The sequence below is a fragment of the Rhagoletis pomonella genome, unplaced genomic scaffold (genome assembly GCF_013731165.1).
Source record: "Rhagoletis pomonella isolate Grant_MI unplaced genomic scaffold, Rhpom_1.0 Rhpom_scaffold_00002, whole genome shotgun sequence".
NCBI classification, from domain to species: Eukaryota; Metazoa; Arthropoda; class Insecta; order Diptera; family Tephritidae; genus Rhagoletis; species Rhagoletis pomonella.
The window spans coordinates 60,152,686-60,173,905 of NW_023458556.1; the positions used below are offsets into that span (position 1 = coordinate 60,152,686).

Sequence of the window (21,220 nt, forward strand, 5' to 3'; positions counted from 1 at the left end):
AACAAACTTTGGGTCGTCTGCCTTAGCTTCGGGTAGCATGGGGAAAGGGACTAACGTTGAAACGGTACCACTTTTCCGTTTTTTCTTAGGTCCGGGATCCAATATGGCGAAGCGATTAGCCTCTAAATCATATGGCCCAGGGGCCATATTTACTGAGTAAGGAAATCACTTATGTATTTAAAAATAAAGCACTAGAATAGAACACGCGTGTAAAATGAAAACAAAATTAAACAGGAAAGAAAGTTTATGAAATATGCGGTCCGAAATTGAGAAACCACTAGTAAAACGCAAATAAAGTAACCAAAACTCCGTAGCAAAGAGAGACGTCTGCTCAGCGCGAGAGATAGTCGGTGACTGAAATTAAGCATTATATTTATATTTTCTATAGATTAAAAAAATACCTAATGATATAATTTTGCTTTTTTTCTTTTCCAGAAGCCTCATTCAAACACCAACAAAGTCAAAATTCCAAATTTAAACTCTATATCTACTCTGAAAGCGAAGTAACAGCACACACTCAAACACTTCTTCAGCGAATAGTAAAAACAAAATAACTTTGGCTCTTCCCCTTCTTTCAACATACAAGAAACTGACAACCTACTTAGAAAAAACACTTGTTGGACCAAAAACAAATGCAGCTAATCAGACGCTACTTAATAAACAGTTAAGGACACTAAAGTAAAATTTCGCGGTAAAAAAGGATAAACACTCGAAAATCATTAAGTCTATTGTGAAAACAAAAGTGGTAAAATAGAATTTGCATTTGCAAAAAATTAAACGTTCAGCATAAAAACCAAAGTTCTACAACAAATTGGTGTTTAAAAAAGAATAGTCTATGATTGCGTTGAAAGCTTTTTGAAAATTAAAGCGATTTTCCGTTAAATACTTGCCTTAAAAAACTTAGTTTACTTTGAAGTAAGTAAAAGCTTTCCCAAGTGAAAGTTTAAGCCGAACGTTATGCTAATGAGAAACCGAAAGCTCTTTTAAAGTGAAAGCTCATTTCATTAAATGCAAAAGCTCGCTAACTGCAAAAGCTTTTTTTTTATTTTACTGCATTGGAAGCAAATTTCGTTTCATTCGAAAACTCTGTTAGAATCACATTTCACAGCGTGTCCTCACCTCAGTCTCTCACACTTCTCGTACATTATCTAGATAAATTTTATTTTCACAAGCAACTCTTAATTTCGTGCGGTTTACTCTATTTCGCGTGTGCGTGTGTTATTTTAAATAGAAAATAAAATTGAAAAATAAATTATATACAAAATTTTTAATGCAACTAATATTATTTAAAGCAAAACAAAAAAAAAACGAAAGTGTGTTCGCAACAAAATCTTTGAAAATCAAATCGTGTACACTTTGTGAAAATATAACGCGTAACAAGCCAGAACATACATAAATCACAACAACTGCTAATTATAACGGTTGCATATAAAAGATATCGCCAACAAAAGCAAACAGCTGCAACAACCAATCAACCGGCCAACCAAGCAACCAACAACAACCGGCAACACGGCCAAGCAAAATTGTTATCTTATGGATTGCTGGACGGGTAACGCCCGACTGGCGAGTGTTTTAGTTTAAGGTGAGTAATGCTAACATTTTTTTCTGTAATATTTTTGTGTTGCTGTAATTCTAAAACCTGACATTGGCAACCATCTGCTAGAACATCAATGCAATGTTGACAGCACCGGCATGCACTTCCGCCTTTCAAACCAGCTGCAGGTATTTGCGAATGTTTTGCAAAAAATTTTGGCAATCAAAATTTTTGAAATAATTGTGGAGGATTTAGAAATTAAATTTTTTTATTAAAAAAAAAGAAAAAATTATATATGAAAAATGCAAGCAGTGCAAAATGTTTATCTTTTGTACTAAAACACACTTAGTTCATAGATGTAAGTGCATATGTATGTACATACATACCTATATTAGGGTTGTAAAAAATGCACAGGAAAATATGTAAACTCTCTGGAATTTTCTTGCCGCCATGTTTGCCATTTTTTTAATAAGAGATGAGATTATCGGTTGTAAAAAGTATTTAGCAAAATTTCAAAGTTAAATATGCAACACGTATTGGTTGAAGGTTTCTGAAGGGCAATATTTTTATGCGATCAAAAAATATTTATTTCTAACGACTTCAAAATTGAAAACTTCAAAGTCCCGGCGTACAGTGGGATTTCGGCGGAGAAAATCAATAAATTAATATTTGAATGAAAATATAACCTTTTACGAAATTGGCAATTTTATACAAAATAAATGTAACAAAAATCAGTATAATTTTATTCAACTAAAACTTATTGAGACTTTGGTTAAACTGAGCAATCTGTTTTTCTAATAACTTTTTTTGATTGCTTTTATTGTAGGTTAATTTGAAAGTGTCTATAGCACTTACTTGTCAACAATCGGAATCATTTCTTTCGACTTTTGAAAAAAGTTTTCTCATATTTGGAACTTTTAGCATAATCTTATATAATAATTAAGGCGTTTATGGTGTTTTTAAGGCGTTTTTTGAGGTTATGTTTGCATGGAAGGTGTGTGTTAAAATAAACCGATAACTCCCAGTTTTTGGATGTCTGGTTATAATATTATTACTAATATGGGAAAATTTTCGGAATAATATGTTCATCGGTTCTACGCCGACGTGTATCCATATTTTCGATATTCTTCAGTTCTGGGTGTAGCTAGAAAATTAAATTTTGTACCTCCCTAATGCACATATTGAGTCATACATATGTATGTGTGTATGTACATGTGTACATACTCACAAGAAATTACAATTACAGCACCTCATCTATGCGAACTGTCAATCACGCTATTGATTGTCAGTCTTCTCTAACGAGTTGCGGCAGCTTTGGCGAATGCTTCCTTTCCCGCTACTTACATTTTTATACATAGTATGTAGGTATGCTTGAGATAATATTTGTTGTTGTTGCGGTTTCTATATATGTATTGTGTGTCGGCGTTGCCTTTTAATTTAAAAGATGCCAATTCGCAGATACTACACAATAATGATTGCGTTGGCTAATTTTGCAAGCTGCAATTACCACACACCCAAGAGCAAATGTGAATATGTATAATGAATACTACAAGCGTGTTTGCGTGCAGCATGTGATATACATACATATGAATGTACTTATGTATGTCTCTACATACAAATGTGTATGCTTCTAAGTTTTCAATGCTGCAATGTTCGTTTGGTTTGCGTTAATTAAAAATAATTTTCTTGATTGCGTGAGGGGTAGGAAGCAGAGAAAATCTAAAAGAAAATATTAATGAATAAATTTTACTTATGAATGCATGTAGTACACATATATATAAATATATTTATGTTTCTATATCTTGCACCATGCTATGAAAATTATGTATGTTCTTAAACTCTCTAGATATACATACTTACCTTAACAATAACTTCCATTTCCTGTGGACCTCACTAAACTGGGTACTGGGTAAACTTCGAGTACATACATGTATATGTATGTATGTACGTATAGGGCCTTCCTAGGAAGCTAATTCTGGGTCTACTGTAGGCTTCGCAGCGGCATACAACGACCTCTAACTACCCCTATTCTTCGCCACACAATCTCCACTGGTCAAAATGTGCTATACCGAAATTCCTAGCTGGAAATGTGCTGCAATTAATTAAGTGCAAGTTTGAAGTTGCAAAAAATCGCATTGAATTTTGATATTTTTTCTGACAGTTTTATGCCCTTTTTCCCATATAAAAAAATTCCTTTGTATGAAAGGAGATGCGTGATACCATCAGCACAAAAAGTGTCAAAAACCAACGCGATTTTTAGCAACTTAAAACTTGCACTTAGTGTACTAAAATTTAATAAGCTATAAAATGCTTGGAATTGGAACTAAAAGTTTGTGGAATTTTATAATTTTTATACAAAGTCTGAAATTTGGATCTATATTGTTTTTGTTAGATAAGGAGCTGAATTTTATTAACAAATTTATGAACCTCAAAAAAGCAAAAGTCGTCAAAACTGGTAAAAATGTTGATGTGCTATCTTTTATTGCGGGCTGCATGTAACTTATACGCCCCGCAGCATCATTCACAGTCAGCTAACGCGGTTGGTTACTTGCACGCCTTAACTTAAGAGTCATATCATTTAAAAGTAATTAAATATTGACGTGGAATATTTTTCTACAGTATTCTTCACGAATATATATAGATTAATTTCTTCACGTATATAACAATTTCGGAATGAATTTCGAGTGTGCCAATCAAAATTGGAATTTTCATTTCGCAAATCATCGTAATTTTATAATAAATGCAATTTTTTCATTTGGCGGCACACCAGTTTTATTACTCATGATTGGCTCGTTTCGGCAAGTAGAACATTTCTCCGCTTAATATTGAAATTTTTAAGTATGTATCTCAACCTTTTAAAATGTAAAAATCGTTAAATTTTAAAAATTACAAAATAGCGGCGGCAGATATTCTGCATGATGCAATTTGTATTTAATTTGGTGGCACACTCTTGAAACTTCCCAGATACACTGTATTTCATGCCAACTTTCATTGCCTCTAATATGAACATTCTATTTGAAAACTTCCCAAAGTTATTAAAAAAAAACCATTTAGATTTTTTCGAGTGACAATGAACGAATAAGTGATTTCGCAACTTTTCCGCTTAAATAATTGTCTTAAGGCTAAAATTGTTCAAATAATTGATTAATATTTTATTGTACTTATTTCTGGAACTGCATTCAATGAAATAAATGCAAGAAGCTTGTACCCAAAATACTCACTCACATTTATGTGTTCTATTTTTAATCAGAAATAATTTGAACTTGTTTTGTTTTGTTGTTTTCTTGATAAAAAGCTAAACTCCCTGTTAATAATTTTATTGAGATTTGACTAACAGTACTGTATGAATAATATGTAAAAAACGGGTTTATAAAATTTTTCTTATTTTCAAAATTGGGAACCGTTTTTTTTTTGAAACTGCCATTTTTCAAATAATTCGAAACCCGGTAAAAAAAAACTAATGGTCGAAGACTAATATATAATCAGTTAAAACTAAATATTTTAGCCTCTTTGACTCGCATTAATTTAAAGGTAAATTAATATATATCACTTAGGGTAGTTATTTTGAGAAGAAAAAAATTTCATTTGAAATTACATAATATTTTACAAACGAAGGGCAAAGTGTTAAAAAAAACCTACCCAAAGACACTCCCACGATTGACTGAGTGATCGCCAGTTTAAAAGCGAGTAAATTCGCACCGAGCGTTTCGCAGTTTCGCAACGCGTCAACGAAAGCAGAGCAGCGTAACTAATGCGGCAAGGAATTTGTAAATGTTGAGTACACGCGTACGCATACAAATGCGCTAGTACCAACAAAACATACATATGTACATATGTACATGCATATATACACACGAGCAAGTGTTATATAAAAATTCTAATAGTTATGTGAGAATGCAAGTGTGAGACATCATATGTATGTAAATATGTACATACATACATATATATGTATGAATTCTGTACATATGTATGTATATATGTAAGTCCACTTATGCATATTCGCACTCGCCTGCTGGGCATGATCGTCATGCAAATAAATGTAGAAGCAAAACTGAGAAAAAAATACAAACCACTCACACAGTTTGCAGTCAGCGTTGCCACTTGAATATATTTTAAGGTACCAAACAGCCTACCAAATCAGTTTGCAAACTACCAAAAAAATTTTTATCAATAAAACGATATTTTATTAAATTTACAGGTTTTGCAGATTAACAGTAGGTGTAAATTAAAATACCAAATAATATGGTTTACTGGTTATCCATTCGTGCAATACTTGAAGTTTACACAAAATAAATTCGGGCGTTTAAATAAATTAATTAACGTATCGTAAAAAAAAACAGTTATAAGCATTGTATATAGTTTTGATATTAATTCAATTCATTTCAAACATTTTGATGTATAAAACAACAAATTCAGACATTTTATGCGTTTAAATAAAAGTTAGGTTGTTCACACTTGCTTGGTTATCAGGTTATCTGGTTATGTGGTTATATTTTTTATTCAGTTTACAACAATAAAATACACTACAGAATAATAATTTTTAACCAGATAACCTGATAACCAAGCAAGTGTGAATAACCTAAGTATCAAACATATTGTACACAAAACGTTTGTAAAAAAAACGTACCGAGTATATATATCTTTGAGATCAATACAATTAATTTGAACGTTTTTTTTGCTTCGACAATACAATCTCAAGCATTTTATTCGTTTAAAAACAAAAAGTTTTTATATCCTATATTATATCAAAAACAAAAAGTTTTTATATCCCCTAATTGTATACAAAACGTTTGTAAAAAAATCATACATCTTTGAGATCTCTTTTTGCTGACCACACGTAATGTGCATCAGCCTTTTGTACTAGTTCTTTACAGTGCATAATACTATTTATTGTACTGATGTTTAGTTTATTTCTGAGTTTGGGTTTTGGTTATTGTCCACACTTACTTCGGACGGTTTAGAGGCTTTATAGATATACCTGCAAATAAACATCGATTAAAAAGTAACTAATTTAAAGCAAAATTAACTTACTTGTCCATCACTAATCTTTTCGCTTGTTTGTTAAATTCAATTGAAGAAAGGCTCGCAAATGCCAAGTTTTTGACATTTAACATCTTTCTTTCACTCTTTCTCTTGTCATTATTTTCTTTGCTTGCTATGAATACAGGGTTACCATTCATAGATATTTATGAGTATGGCAGTATGCAATCTTAAGGAAACAAATTTTATTGCTCAATTTGGTTGCAATTTCACTTTTACCTACCAAAAGCTTCATCCTACCAACCAAACTACCAAAGGATAATGAGCCTACCAATTTTGGTCTAATTGGACCAAAACGGCAACGCTGTTTGCACCATGCGGGCGAATAAAAGCAACAACTACAATAACAACAGCATTGCAATCTACATCGTATTGACGGGTAAGAATGCAAACAGAAATTTCATAAACGAGTGATCGCTGTGTAGCAGAGGTACTATCAGCGCGGGAGTAGGAGCATATGAAATGAGCAGGCAAAACAGAAACAAAGCGGCAGAAAAAAACGAATTGCAAACGAAAACAAAAAAAAAACCAAATTCACATCGAAAGCAAAATAACGAGAGCCTATGCAACAACAACAACATCAGCAAAATTTCTGTTTGATTCAAGGCCAAGGCCAATGCGAACAGAACACACGAACGCACACAAACAAATAAATAAACATGCAAGCGGCAACTGAGGCCCAGCAGCGACACAAATCGCGAATATGAGATCGCAATCGTATACCCCTGTACATATGTATGTATGTATGTAAGCCCCGTAGCAGCGCATAAGTTTGTATGTACATAAGTGCGGAAAAAAAAGCTCCCAAACGCAAAGCGCAAAAAATTCAGAATGAATCGAATCGCAGATGCGGATGTGAAATGCGGCACTGCGCCGCGCCTCCCACTTCGACCCCTAAATTATCCCACGCGATGTTGGCTGTGTGCCGCACACGGTGCCTACTGCATTTGGTGTTGTTGTTGTTGTTGCCGCCGCTGCTGCTGCTTTTGCTTTCAAAGAACATCACAAACAGCAACAACTGCCAGTTAGTTATTCAACAGCGCCAGTGCAGCAACAACATCAACAACAACGGTGGCAGTTATGCGCTGACAATCGCACAGAATCGCAAACTGCATGACAACAACAATAACATGTCGTGTATGTATTTTTTTTGTGTGTGTGAATATAATTAATGTTGTTGCTGTTGTAGCAGCGGTTGTTGGTGTCGTGGTTGTTGTTTTGTTGCCATTTGGTGCCATGCATAGTTACGCGTTGTCGATCGTTGATTGTTGTCGATCGTGCGATTCACTCAGATGTCTCTGAAAGTTGTTTGGAAAAGTGAATGCGTTGAAGGCGCGCGCGGCGTTACAGCAGCAGCCCCTGGTATGAATTAATGAAATCGTGATGGGAAGCGCGTTGGGTGCAGAGAGGGTGCGGTGGTGGGAGGTGACGCGAGCTGTTTATTGCGAGATCTTTGAAATGGCTTGCGCTTAATTGCTTTCGAGCTGGTGATTTTAGAACTCGGCAGCGGGAATGGAGCTTTTAGCTGTCTTTCGAGAGACTAGTTGAAAGATCTACTATCGAAGAGGTATGAGCGTTATTCTGTTTACCTTGTGGCAATAAGTATTTTATAGAAATTAAATATGTAGGTACAATTAAAAAAAATATATAAAACAATAAAAAATTTAAAAATTTTATTAAAAATAAGGTAAAAGCAAAATTAAAAATGTTATCATAAATAAAAACTTTAAAAAATTAAAACTTTTGAAATATTTTGCTTTTAAATAACAATTAATTCTTAAAAATAAAAGAAAATTGAATAAAAAAACTTCTCTTTAAAACAATAAAATCAGAAAATGAAACGAAAATGAAATCAAAGAAAATAAAAAGTTAAAAAAAGATATTAAGTTCCTAAAAGTGTCATACTGAAATTAAAAAAATATTTTTATTTTCAATACAAAATCTAAAAAGAAAAATAAAATTAATGTAAAGAAAACAAATAAATTATAAGTTCCTATAAATTTAAGAATAAAAAGATTTTCTTTTTAAAACAATAAAATCTAAAAATTGAAAGAAATTTAAAAAAATAAAGAATAAAATTTCAATTAAAATAATAGAAAAAATAAGCTTCTAAAAATTGAATGAAATTAAAAAATATTTTAATTTTTAAAACAATTAAATCTTAAAATAAAAAAAAACTTTATTAGGAAAAGAAACAAAATTAAAAAAAAAATACTTTTCTAAAATTTAAATGAAATTAAATACAAATACAGTGAAAGCTCCCATAAGCGGACACCGATGGTCATCTATATTTTGTCTGCCTATGGGAGATGTCCTCTTATGGGAATTTCGAAAAAAAATAACATTATAATTCAAATTTAAAAAATTTAAATTGCGGGTTCCTAAATTAAAATAATATTTATTCTTTTGTAGACAGAAACAGGATGAATTAAAAATAACTTAAAATGTATGGCGTTTTCTTTCCTACCGACAAATCTCATTGCCCGCTTCACTCAAACAGCAAGAAGAGGGCAACGAAAAGGCAAACATTTTTCTAGAAAAGAAAATATCTTTGAATATGGACTATGTTCTTGTGTACATACATATATCTATATATGTACAAGCGTAAAAGTCAACATCTGACCAAAAAAAAAAACAAAATTGACTGCTTGTTAGAGCTTCGCGGAGACTTTTTTTCATAACTGGACTTTTTTTCATAACTGGACTTTTTTGAGTGTCCGCGTCCGTTTATCGGAATGTCCGTGTATGGGAGAACATTGTGAATGGAAAAAAGCCAAAAAATTGTTCGTTCCCAAGAATGTGTCCGCTTATAGGAGATGTCCGCTTATTAGAGCGTCCGCCTATGAGAGCTTTCACTGTATTTTTTTCCAATTAAAACAACACAATCTAAAAGCAAAATTAAAAAAAAAACAAGTTTCTAAAGAACAAATGAAATTACAATAATATATATGAAATCCAATAATTAAAAAAAAAATTACATAAATACAATTGAAAATATATTTTTTCTTTTTAAAACAATAAAACCTAAAATAAAGGAGTTATTAAAAAGAAAAAACAAAATTGAAAAAGCAAAATTTGAAAAAAAATTTCACAAATTAAAAGAAATTATCAAAATTATATATATACATATATGTACATACATATATTATAATAATAAAATAAAAAATTTTCGTATTTTATTTTTTAAACATCTTTGGGGAATTTTCCGAATTCCTCGTGTTTTCGTTATTCAGGATTATTCGGTATTTTCAGGACTTTTCGAAATTCTTATTGTTTTATTTTTCAGATTTTCGAGAATCTTTCATCTTTCAGAACACTTCGCTTTTTAATTTTTTCGAATTTTTCGGTATTTTTCAGGAGTTTTCGAAATTTCATGAAACTTTTTTGGAATTTTTTGTTTTATTTTTTAATGATCTTGATTTCGGGATTCTTCGTGTTTTAATTTTATAGGAGTTCTTTCGAAATTTTTACGGGACATTTCGAGATTTCTCGTGTCTTTTGGAGTTTTTACGGGACTTTTCGGATCTTTTTATGTTTTTTTTTTACTGATCTTTGCGCACTTTTCTGGATTCTTCGTGTTTTCATTTTTCAGGATCTTTCGGTATTTTTCTGAATTTTTCGAAATTTTTTGTGTTTTATTTTTCAGTATCTTTTGAACTTTTCGTGTTTTGATTTTTGACTATCTTTAGGTATTTTTTTGCACTTTTCGAAACTCTTCCTGTTTTAATTTACAGAATTTTATGGGCCTGTTAGTACTTTAATTTTTCTTTAACTTTTCGAGTATTCTACAGCTTATTTTTTGGATATTTCGGAACCTTCGGTATCTTTCGTATGTTTTTTTTTTTTGGATTTCGGAATCCAGATCCTAAGTTCCGTTAAATCTAAACTTTGCTCTTTATGAATCTATGCCTCTCACTTTCTATATAGAAAATAAAACGCCAGTATTTTCAGCAAAAATTAATACATTTAAGTATAAAAACGTTTTTTTTTTAGTTTATACACATTTCCAGTCATTCTAAACGCCTTCGCACTGAAGGTCGGAATTAGTACTATAAACAGCAGAAACTTGTATGACATTTTGCTTACGCAACACTTTGCCCGCGCGCGAGCTCTGCATTCGAACGCCTATGTACATATATGAATTATTAATGCAAGAAAACACAACAACAACGACCATAAAAGTGATTTAAAATATCAAACAAGAACGCGCGGCAAATTCAAAAATTCTTAACGCGCGTTGGTAAGATTTTTTTTTTACTCTAACACTGGCTACTCGCCTGCCTGCCAACGCTTCCTGCTCGTTTATGGCGCGCGTTTGTTGTTTTTTTTTTTTGCCTTAACACACTTCGACTATTTAATTTATTTGTATTCTCTTTGTGTTCGTACAACCGCTGTGGACTGATTATTTGCTGTTTGTTGTGAAGGTTGAAAATTTCTTGCCATTTGCTTTTTTTTCAAAAGTATTTTCTGTTTTCTAATTGTTGCTGCTGTGACTGTTGTCGTTAGCGCTGTTGTTGCTTTTATACGCTTGTCCGGCGCTGTTGTTATTGTTGGCAAAATATTAATTGCAGAAAACCAGAAGTTATGCAATCAAAGAGCAAACAATTTATTGCTTGGCCTGTGCTGGCTGGGGCCTGGCATGCCATGGAATGGCATGTCGCAGTATTTGTGGCGGGTGTTTGTGCTTGAACGCTTAGACGCTACGCTCACACGATGGCTAACTTATTGGCATGCCAATCGGTTGAAAGCCAGGCAGTCAGTCGGCGGCTGATTTACCAGCTAGCTAGCTGGTTTGACTGGCACGAGACGAGCAGCGGGCGGCGGGCGGTGGGCGCTGGACGGCTAGCAGTCCCACTTATACAACAACTTACAATTTCAATTGCGCTCAGATAAGTATAGTATGCAAGTGGTAGAAAAAAAAATCCGCCATTGTGTTCGTTCCAGCGAGCTAGAAATGTGCATGCGAAATTAAATAAATTAATTTAAAATAAATCAATAGAAAAGGATTAGTTATTTAAAAGCCTTAAACACAATCAATTTCAAGCTTGATTCGATGTACATAATTACTTAGTGGCTAAGTAAAGAAAGCTCGTTTCGCTTGGATTACCAACTTCTCTCATTTTCCCATCGATGCTTGCTGCAAGCCACCGCCGTCAAATTACTATAATCACAAAATGACATTGCAAAGCAACGCTCGCACTGTAGTTGCACTTGTACCTGGTGCTGTTGTCGTCACTGTGCCGTTGCAACGCCCAATTTCTATGCAACGTCATTGCGTCCAATGCCACCATTGTGTGGCGTAACAATCATTAAGCGCCAACAATAACAATACCAATAAACAACAACAACACTTGCCGTTACTTCCGTCATTTGCTGTAAATGCAACATAATTAATGACTAATTGGGCAGCAGTAGCTGTTAGTTGCGGTAGCAGAGGCAGCATTGTTACATACAGCGCGTTGCATTGTAAATTATAGTAGTTACGTATACGTAACGGTGCACGGTCAAATGAAGTAAATGAAATTGATGAACAATGCCAATGGTGGGCATCTCGGCGGAGGTAAATGGGAGGGAGTGCGATAAATAGAGGCATATTGGCAAAAGGGTTGCAAGTAATGGTGATAAAAGTATAATTGTGCATAGATTGTTGACGAGTAATGACAGAAAAAATAAAAAAAACAATTGATGTTAACAGTTCAAACGTGAATGGCAAAAATCGTGATAATTAGGTGAAACTCTAAATGCAAGTAATTACAATATACTAGCAATTGCTTTGTTGTAAGCAAGTTCTCTTTTACAACAAATTCTCTTAAGGCTGTAGAAAAAGAGAAAACGAAAATGCAGGGATATACCATTTACGGCATTAAGACAAAATTTTTAATTTTATCTATGTATGAAGATTAGTCAGTCACTTTCTGAAATTCCCGCATTGCAATTTGAACGTCAGCACTACCTTCGCCAATTATTATTTATCAGTGCACTTAGCTATGTTCTCAGTTCTGCCATTACATATCGGAGACTAGCCAGCAATCGGAACAATGGGATTTTCTGAATAAATTGGTGCTAAAGAAAGCCAAGGAAGGCCTGTCAGATTTCGTAGTCAGGATGGTGTTTTTTTTTGGTTTTAATTTGCGGTGTTTACCTTAAAAGGGAAACAACAATGAATGACTTCTTTTACAAAGTCAACAACGCCTTAAGGCCGGTCCACATAGAACTTTCGCGTTGCCTTTGGCGTTGGCATTGGTTTGACAGAACGCACGTCAAAAGTATGCTTGCTACAATGAACGCTTGGCAGCGAATGCTTGGGCCACTAAATTAACATACTAACGACAGATAAATTAATATTTCATATCAATAATTGCATTAAAAACGATATTTCTTGCCCGCACTTGATTAAAAAGGGAAAATATTTCACACAATTTTATTTATTTGCAAAACAGCTGACGAGCAACGCATGCGAAAAGATGAGAGTTGGCCATCGTTTTGCTTTGTGTTGGCGTGAGCGTTGCCGAATTCTGGCTATGTGGACGGCTGCATTTGAATTCATGCATTCATAGTCAGCTGTTGAAGCGACGCCAATGCCAACGCAACGCCAAAGTTTTATGTGGACGTGCCTTTAAAGGAAAAAGATATGTGCGGTCGTCCATCGTATACGCAGAAGTTGCACAATGATTGAAGAAAGAGATTTAACTCCAACAATAAGGTCATATCTCAAATAATTTTCGGCATATTTGTAGGGTTTTAAGAAATCTTCCTACTTGGAGGACATCAGGAAAATGCAGAAATTCAGCACGCAGTGTAGCGTGTTGAAAGAGAGCTATAGTATATTGAAAAGCATATCACTGAAGGGGTAGTTGACAAAATTCGACCAGGTGGTGTATCTAAGTTGTTGGTATACTGTAGGAATGTTGCCAGCAACGTACGCGGATGGTTGCCCGTGTAGGCCAATAGGGAAGCTCCTCTCGCTTAGCATTACTGCAGAATAGCAACAGTGTGAACCCCTGCTTTGTTGGTTGAAATATGCGATGGAGATCGGTTTCTGGCGAGTTTTTAGTCGATTTTCCGCTTCCACATTTGCAAGTAGCGTCACTAAGGTAACATTTCGCCGCCTTTTTTTTTGCTGCATTGGAATTCTCAGCCACATCTTGAGGATACGGAATCTATAGATTCTTGGGATGCAGGTGTAGCCAGCATTTTATAGTTGCGGAGTTGGAGACTATAATACCATGTCTCCACGTATCGTAATTCGCTCTCTAAGTAATTTGTGAATTGCCCTGTTCCCACGACACACATTAGTAATTTGTTTTGCAGCTCTAGTTCGTGTTCTTGTTCTTCGCTATTTATTGTTATTTTTGTGTACTACAAATATCGAAGATGGAGCTAAAATTTAAGCTATCATCAACAATTTTAATTTATATAGGCAGTGGTAGTGAACAGAGTCAACCGGACCCAAACCTAAAGGTTGAAGGTAGTTTTTCCGGTTCTGTATGAACCCGTTTGTTCCTTGTAATGACGTTGTCAGTTCGAATTTGTCAAATTTGACTGTTAGTTCTGAAGTTCAGAGCAATGTTGAGCAGCATCCGGATGTTTTGTGGAGACTGTCCTGTGACATTTTTGGTTTAGCGTGCTAAATGTCGCTGTCAGAAGCCCACTGCCTGTATCGACCGGGAATTTTTACATCCGACCATTCTCTTCTCCTATTTACATGAATAATAATAGATTGGAGCTCACACATATGTATGTTAGTATTTGGCCGAGTTTCTCCTCCGATTTGTGGCGTGCGCCTTGCTGTTGTCACACAAAGCGGAGGGACCTACAGTTTTATGCCGACTCCGAACGGCGATTGTATTTTTATGAGAAGCTGTTTTTCATGGCATAAATACACTCGGAGTTTTGCCATTGCCTGCCGAGGGACGACCGCTGCTAAGAAAAAAACATTTTTTCTATATTTTTTTTGCGATGTTGCTTAGACCAGGGCTTGAACCCACGTGTTGCGGAGGGAAGCGCGCACAGATTACCACTACACCACAGCGGCCAACATATGTATATATGTACACACAAAATATTAAATTCTTTGAGCTTTCTGTTTTAAGACTGCAATCACAGTAAATCCATAATTAAATTAAACATTTATTGAGCAACAGCGACTGATAAGATTACAATCAGAAACTGAAGGAATTTAAAATAGATTTCCAGTATTCTTTTTGCAATCTGTTTACACGGAGAACGCTGGAAACTTTTGAAGAGTTTCTTGGTTATATGATTTTGTTATAAAATTTCATTACATAAAAAAGAAAAAAGTAAAGAGTTGCCAACTTTTTTTTACATCGCAGCCGGTAGGATTCGAACCTACGCTCCCAGAGGGAATCTGATTTCGAGTCAGACGCCTTAACCACTCGGCCACGACTGCTTGCGTACAGACGAGCGGCAATCAAAGCTATAAGCGGTGCGAGTAGAAATATCTAAATATTATTTATACTCGAGTTAACTTATCAAAATCGAATGGATCATTGAAAATAATGTTCTTGAAGAAAGTGTGTCGTCACGCACCAAGAAAGTACTGCAATAATTTTCATACATATTTTTATTGCTTTTTTTGTGGCTTGTACGCCGCTTTGTGTGCCACAAAATTATTGATTAATTATTGTTGCACTTAAAAGCAGCAATTGCAATAGCAATAAAAGCAACAACAATACATTGCAGTTCCAATCACTGGCGTCTTTCGCTCCACCCCTCCTTCTTTCTCTAGCCAACAATGAGAAAGGCGCTCTAACGCTAACGCTTACGTCATTATGCAATTTATGCGCAGCGTGACAAATCAATTTCATACGCTTTATGCGTTGTTGGTACTTTTGATGTGGTTGTTTTAGCTATTATATTATGGTGCTTGCGGTCGCTGTTGACTCGCTGCAGCCTTAACTGCTTGCATTGCAGTGATTGACACAAATGCACACAGACATAAATAAATACCGTTATCAGTGTTGTAAATTTTGCTGCGAGACAAATGTGCGGCCTGAATAGTATGAGGTGACTACGCGTCGACCAAAAAGCCATTATGTACATACGTCTAACGGACCCTTGGTGGAGGCAGCGGAAATGCTTTAATGGAGTCGCATAAAAAGCTTGAGCGAATAATTTTTGAAAGCTCGCAGACCGGGTGTCGGAGGGAAAGTTGCGAAAGTAGATAGGCTGAGAGAAGTTGTGTGGACCAACTGTCGTCAGCTACCCATAGCTGTTAGCATTGCGTAAGAAGCGTAAAAGTTCGATTCAACTTTTTCCTAGACCTTTTTTTGCACTCGCATGTACTACGCTGCAGTAGGCAACCACCTAACCGATTCCTCCTTCAACTGTTTATTCTAACGCCATTTGATTACTTTTAATTCTTTCTTTCTATTTACGACAACTTTTAACTTTTTCTCCATCTCTTCTCAGCTTCCGTTTTACTTAGTGCATAATTGAAATCACTTAGGCATTGCTTTTTACTTTACTCTTTCTTTTGCCCAGTTTTCTTTTTTGCACTAGGCATTAATGAATTTTTCATTGGCATTTTCACGTGAGAACGGGGCAATGCAGTGCGTTGTTGCGCATTATGATTACATTACTAACTGGGCGAACGCGACGGCAGCAACAGCGACGTTATCAATTAATCATTATTTGTTTTATCATCGCATGCAAATCGTAATTCTGACGCACCGTTTTTTTTTTGTTATTTGTCTCCATTTCTATGTGTTTTCAGTTTAGCTTTTCTTGATTTTTAATATTTTTTTTTTCAAAGATAGTTATTAAATTAGTTTTTTAGTGAGAGTTAGATTACTTAGAGATTCAAAAGAAATTATACGAAAAATTCTAAGTCATCAACATTTTTTGGCGAATTCAGATAGCCTCTCCAGCAGATATGTGCCTACTAATATACACTTCGCCATACTAATATACAAACACTAGGCGACAAATAAAAGTGTACAAGGGAGACCGTTAGCAACAAAATTTTAAAAAATCAACGACAGTTCTTGTACATAAATGCACTTGTTATAGAAAACAATGGCAAAAGCAGTTATTCAGTATTAGTCGATTTCACTTTTTTGCTAATTACCTCTGTGTGATCACATAAATATCTGTGTTCGTATGGAGAAGTAGCTTATGTCGAAAAACTGGCTTTAGTGTAATGCGATCTTTTCTGTAATCTCTGAAAAATAATTTTCTTGTTCTTTCGTCATCACATGTGGGGCCCTGGACCTCGGCCCAGTCGTCGCTGCCCTTAATCCGGCACTGCATTGATTACACAGGCTAACAAAAATGGAAAGCAATTTTGGTTCGGCAAATGTTAAAACTGACGACTGACTGACTTGATAGACTTTTTTGTGCTGATTACGAATCAGCTCCATATTTTGCAAAAAACGAGCAGAGTGTCAAAAAATCGCGTTTTTTGCAATATTTGAAAAGCCTAGAACAAATAAACAAAAGGTGATAGAACTTTCCGCTTAGGCTTTAATTTAGGCTAGAACTCCAGACTACTGTCCCTTATAATATTGTCGCTGCACCTCGATCTGGGGTGTATTACATAAAGATGACAGGTGTGACAATTGTCCGATTTTTCTGAAAAATTTCAGAGCCAGATTTTTCGGCGACATATTTCCTGTTTCATAGACGTCTGTAGGCAACTGTAACAATTTTTGGAAAGCGACAGTGACAATACTGGAACATTGTCGACAATTGTCTGACAATGGTGCTGACAATTGTCACTCTGATATAATTTTTGCGACAACAGCGACAAAACTAAAGAGCTTGGTCGGAAAGTTCTCGAAGGAGAATTTTGCAAATTTGATTATATTGGAATTGCGCGCATTTTAATATTTTTCAATGATTTGAATATTTAAGTTTAAAAACTAAAATAATGTAAATGCTACAATTTTGTCACTTCTTAATGGAATTTTTCATGGAACTGAAACCGGGTTGACAAAAGCTTTTGTGAAACAAAACACCCACAATACGGAAAATGCCTGTCATGATAAAATTGTCACTGTCACTTTATGAAATAGGCCCCTGATGGTCACTTATAGCAAAAACTGCAAAAACTGATTTTGGCAAAGTTTGAGCACCTTCCGCAGTTAAATAAAAGGTGACAGAACCTTCCACTTGAACTTTCGACTACCATCCCTGAAAATACTATCCTTTGACCCTAGGTTTACTTATTGTCTTCATTGAACAGGAAAAACTGATTTTTTTCAAAAGCACAGTTTTCCAGTTTTTTTTTTTATTGTTCAACAAATAAATATAAATGTCCTAAGGGTCAAGGTGCAAAGATTTTATTGTAAACAGAGTTCTAGCCTTAAGTCTACAAGAAAGGTTCTATCCCCTTCAGTTTCTTTGCTATTTTGCAGAAGCGCGATTTTTTGATATTTGTCCTCGTGTTTCTCAAAATGTAGACCTGATGGAAACACACAAGGCCATTTAATATTAAACACAAAACACTGCCTTGGAATGCTTTGAGCAAGCTCCGCTCTTTCAAGCATCCTGCCTTCTCGCGGAGTAAGCAAATTAGTCACAGACACGTGTGTCGTTACTTTTTTGAGTACTGACGCCAAGCAACAACTAACGTAGAATTTTTTGGCGGAGGTAAGGTTTTTATTTCTTAATCTAAGTTATGTTTTTGTTTCTTTATTCTAACTATAACAAAGAAGTTTAATATTTTTGATAATACACATTTCGTTTTATTTATTTCTTACACTCCTTTTTGAACATTCACTTTGGGGCCACTCGAAATCCCTAGCGACTAATTTGGTTATTTGGTTAATGCGCTTAATAAAGGGTTTAATTGGTTTCTGGTTGTGGTTATGAATATTATTTGGCTGCAGTGCGGCCAGGTTAAATACTATCCAGCCGTGGAGAAACCTCAGATTCGGACACCCAAAAGTACTTGAAACTCTACCGGATAATCTACGACAGATAGATTATACCACTCCTCTAATCTGTTTAGCCAACAAATTCTCCAAAAGAATCTCAGAGAGGAAAGAGTGAGATCACAGGGTCTACGGCCATATATACTGATGGTTCCAAGGTTAACAAAAGAGTGGGTAGTGGGATCTACTCTGACGAACTCGCACTAAACCTCAGTTTTCGCTTACTGATCCATTGAAGTGATTCTCAAGCAGAATTAAACGCCATAATGGAGGCGATTGAGGGATTTCTTTCGCAGTTGCAGAGACGAGGAAAGGTGGAGATCATGGATCAATATCTCTGCCATTGTGCCGCCCTGGCAAACACGCGCAACCAATTCTTCAACAAATACTTTCTACATTGTTGTTGTTGTCGACTTTTTGTGCTACATAAAACTCACTCGGTGGTTCAATTACTAAGGGAGGGAAATAAACAAATGGCTTCGGCCAGTGGCATCACAACGGGTTTTTTAGGCAGCCACTCTAATCTAACCTAGCCTACATGATAGCTATGATAACATGATTATTATTATGGGTTTTTTACGATTAGAGTCATCATTACGCATATTTTTATTATGGCGATGATTTTGATTGCGATCCTTTTGACATTGATTATGACTCGTATGACTTTGATTATGATTGTGATTATGATCATGATTATAATTGTGATTGTGATTATTATAAAAGTTATGATCCATACTTTTGACTTTGGTTATGATTATAATTATGTTTATGGTTATGATTATAATTATGACTGTCAGTATGATACGATTATATTCACGATTATGATTACTTGATCATGATTATGATTAGTTTTACAATTATGATTATGATCATGATTATGTTACGATTATGATCATCATATTGATTTAGAAGATTGTAATTGTGATTATGATCCATAATTTTGACTTTAGTTATTATTATGATTATGGTTGCGAGCGTTGTTCTAATTATTATTGCGATTATGATAATAATTATGATGACGACTTCGATTATGGTTATGATTACGATTCATAATCAAATATGATACGTGCTCTCATTCGGATATAAGTACTGCAACATTTCCACCCCACAATATGTCTTTGTTTATAGGTCGTGAATGGTCAATGAATTTGACTTGGTGCGAGGAAGCCCTAACATTTAAATGATAATTAATTTCCCTTATTTTCACATTTATTTGTAATGCTTTTCTGTAACCACAAGAGGGTTAATGCCTAATGCACTTTTAAATGCATTTTCTTGCTATCAACTAACTGACGGGGAAACAATTGCAGGTATGTGTTGCCTTTAAGGGAGAAGTGAGCGCGCGTGGGGGGTAAATACACAACTAAGTTAAATGTACAACAGGGCGTATAAATAATATTGACGTGCGAACATATAGACACGCACTTGCGCGTGCACTGCTACAACAATTAGAAAAAAATAAAAATAATAAAACAACAAAATAGGTGAGAAAACAAATAAGTGTACATAATAGATGCAGAGAAACAACAAAGCCGTTGAGGGAAAAAGCGATAGCGTAACAACATACTCGCTCCACCGAAAAAGCTCTTCAAGGTTGTCGATGATAAATAAATTTCAAAAGCGCAACAACGCGAATGCGCGGTGTGAGTTTGTTTGTGATTACCCTGCAGGAAATGTATCTAACTATAAGCTAACTTTAAGTTGATTAGGAAGGAGCTATATTTCTATGGCGATGGCTGCGAAATAGTCTGGAGTGGTTACCTTAGCATTTGATGTAACTAACTTGTAACTAACTACTTGTGGGCATAAAATATCCATAGGAAAAACCAAATATTTCTTTTTATTTACTTTATTTTTTTTTACATATTCTGCTGTAGGTGGCCCCATATTCGAACTCCGTCAGACATTACTTCAAAATGATAACATGAAATTTCGATCTTCCTTTTATTTGTCCTGAATTCGAAAAAGTATCTGCGAAGTGCAGCATATTTAAATAGAAACGCGTTTAAAGAAAACAATCTCGAGCTTTACTCCTGCATTACTTGTCCACTTGTTTCAAGTTAGCTTTTTGTAGCTAACTACAAGTGATTTATTTTACAGAAATCCCGCAAAAAAGCTAACTACAAGTAGCTTATTTTTTATCAATTGATGATTTTTTTCTGCAGGGTAATATTCCTGGCAGCCAGCGCGTGTGTGTGTGCGTAGCTATAAAGTCAAATAGATACGTGGTGCGGACCGCCATGCGCCTCACCTGCACTTGCGAAAGCTATGAACGTCACATGCATTAGCAAATGCTTTGACCCCGCGGAAGGGAGGTGCAAATAACGGCGTAGAGCTTGCGAGAGCTTTTTACACTTACCGAAGGTAAGGGCTTGCAGGCAGGGCAGCGAATGCAATGAATAGACGAGAGTTGGTTGCAAATGCGTGAGTAAGTTTACGCGCATTTGTGTGTGTGTGTGTGCGTGTGCATGAAGGAAGTAATGAATAAAAGCGCAACAAAATAGCTTAGAAAAAGCAAACGATTAAGAAAATTGCAAGAAAGTGGGAATGGGAATACGGGCCAGTTGGTGGTTGGCTGAATGAAAGTACATAAATAAGTAGAAAGCAGTTTGTGTGTGAGAGCAAAACACAACAATAATAAACGATAACGCTACTAGCGCACCATTGCAAACAACACGAATTCTAGCGATAAGAGAAACACCCAAAGTGTCAGCGATAACGTCAAAGTCATGCACGCAAATGCAACGCA

General features: G+C 35.1%; 1 non-coding gene across 1 annotated transcript; it reads right to left on the reverse strand.

Annotated features, from left to right (window-relative positions):
- Window positions 1-14,902: 14,902 nt before the first annotated feature.
- Window positions 14,903-14,984, reverse strand: Trnas-cga. The gene has a single exon. It is a non-coding gene; the product is annotated as a tRNA-Ser (tRNA).
- Between the last annotated feature and the right edge of the window lie 6,236 nt (window positions 14,985-21,220).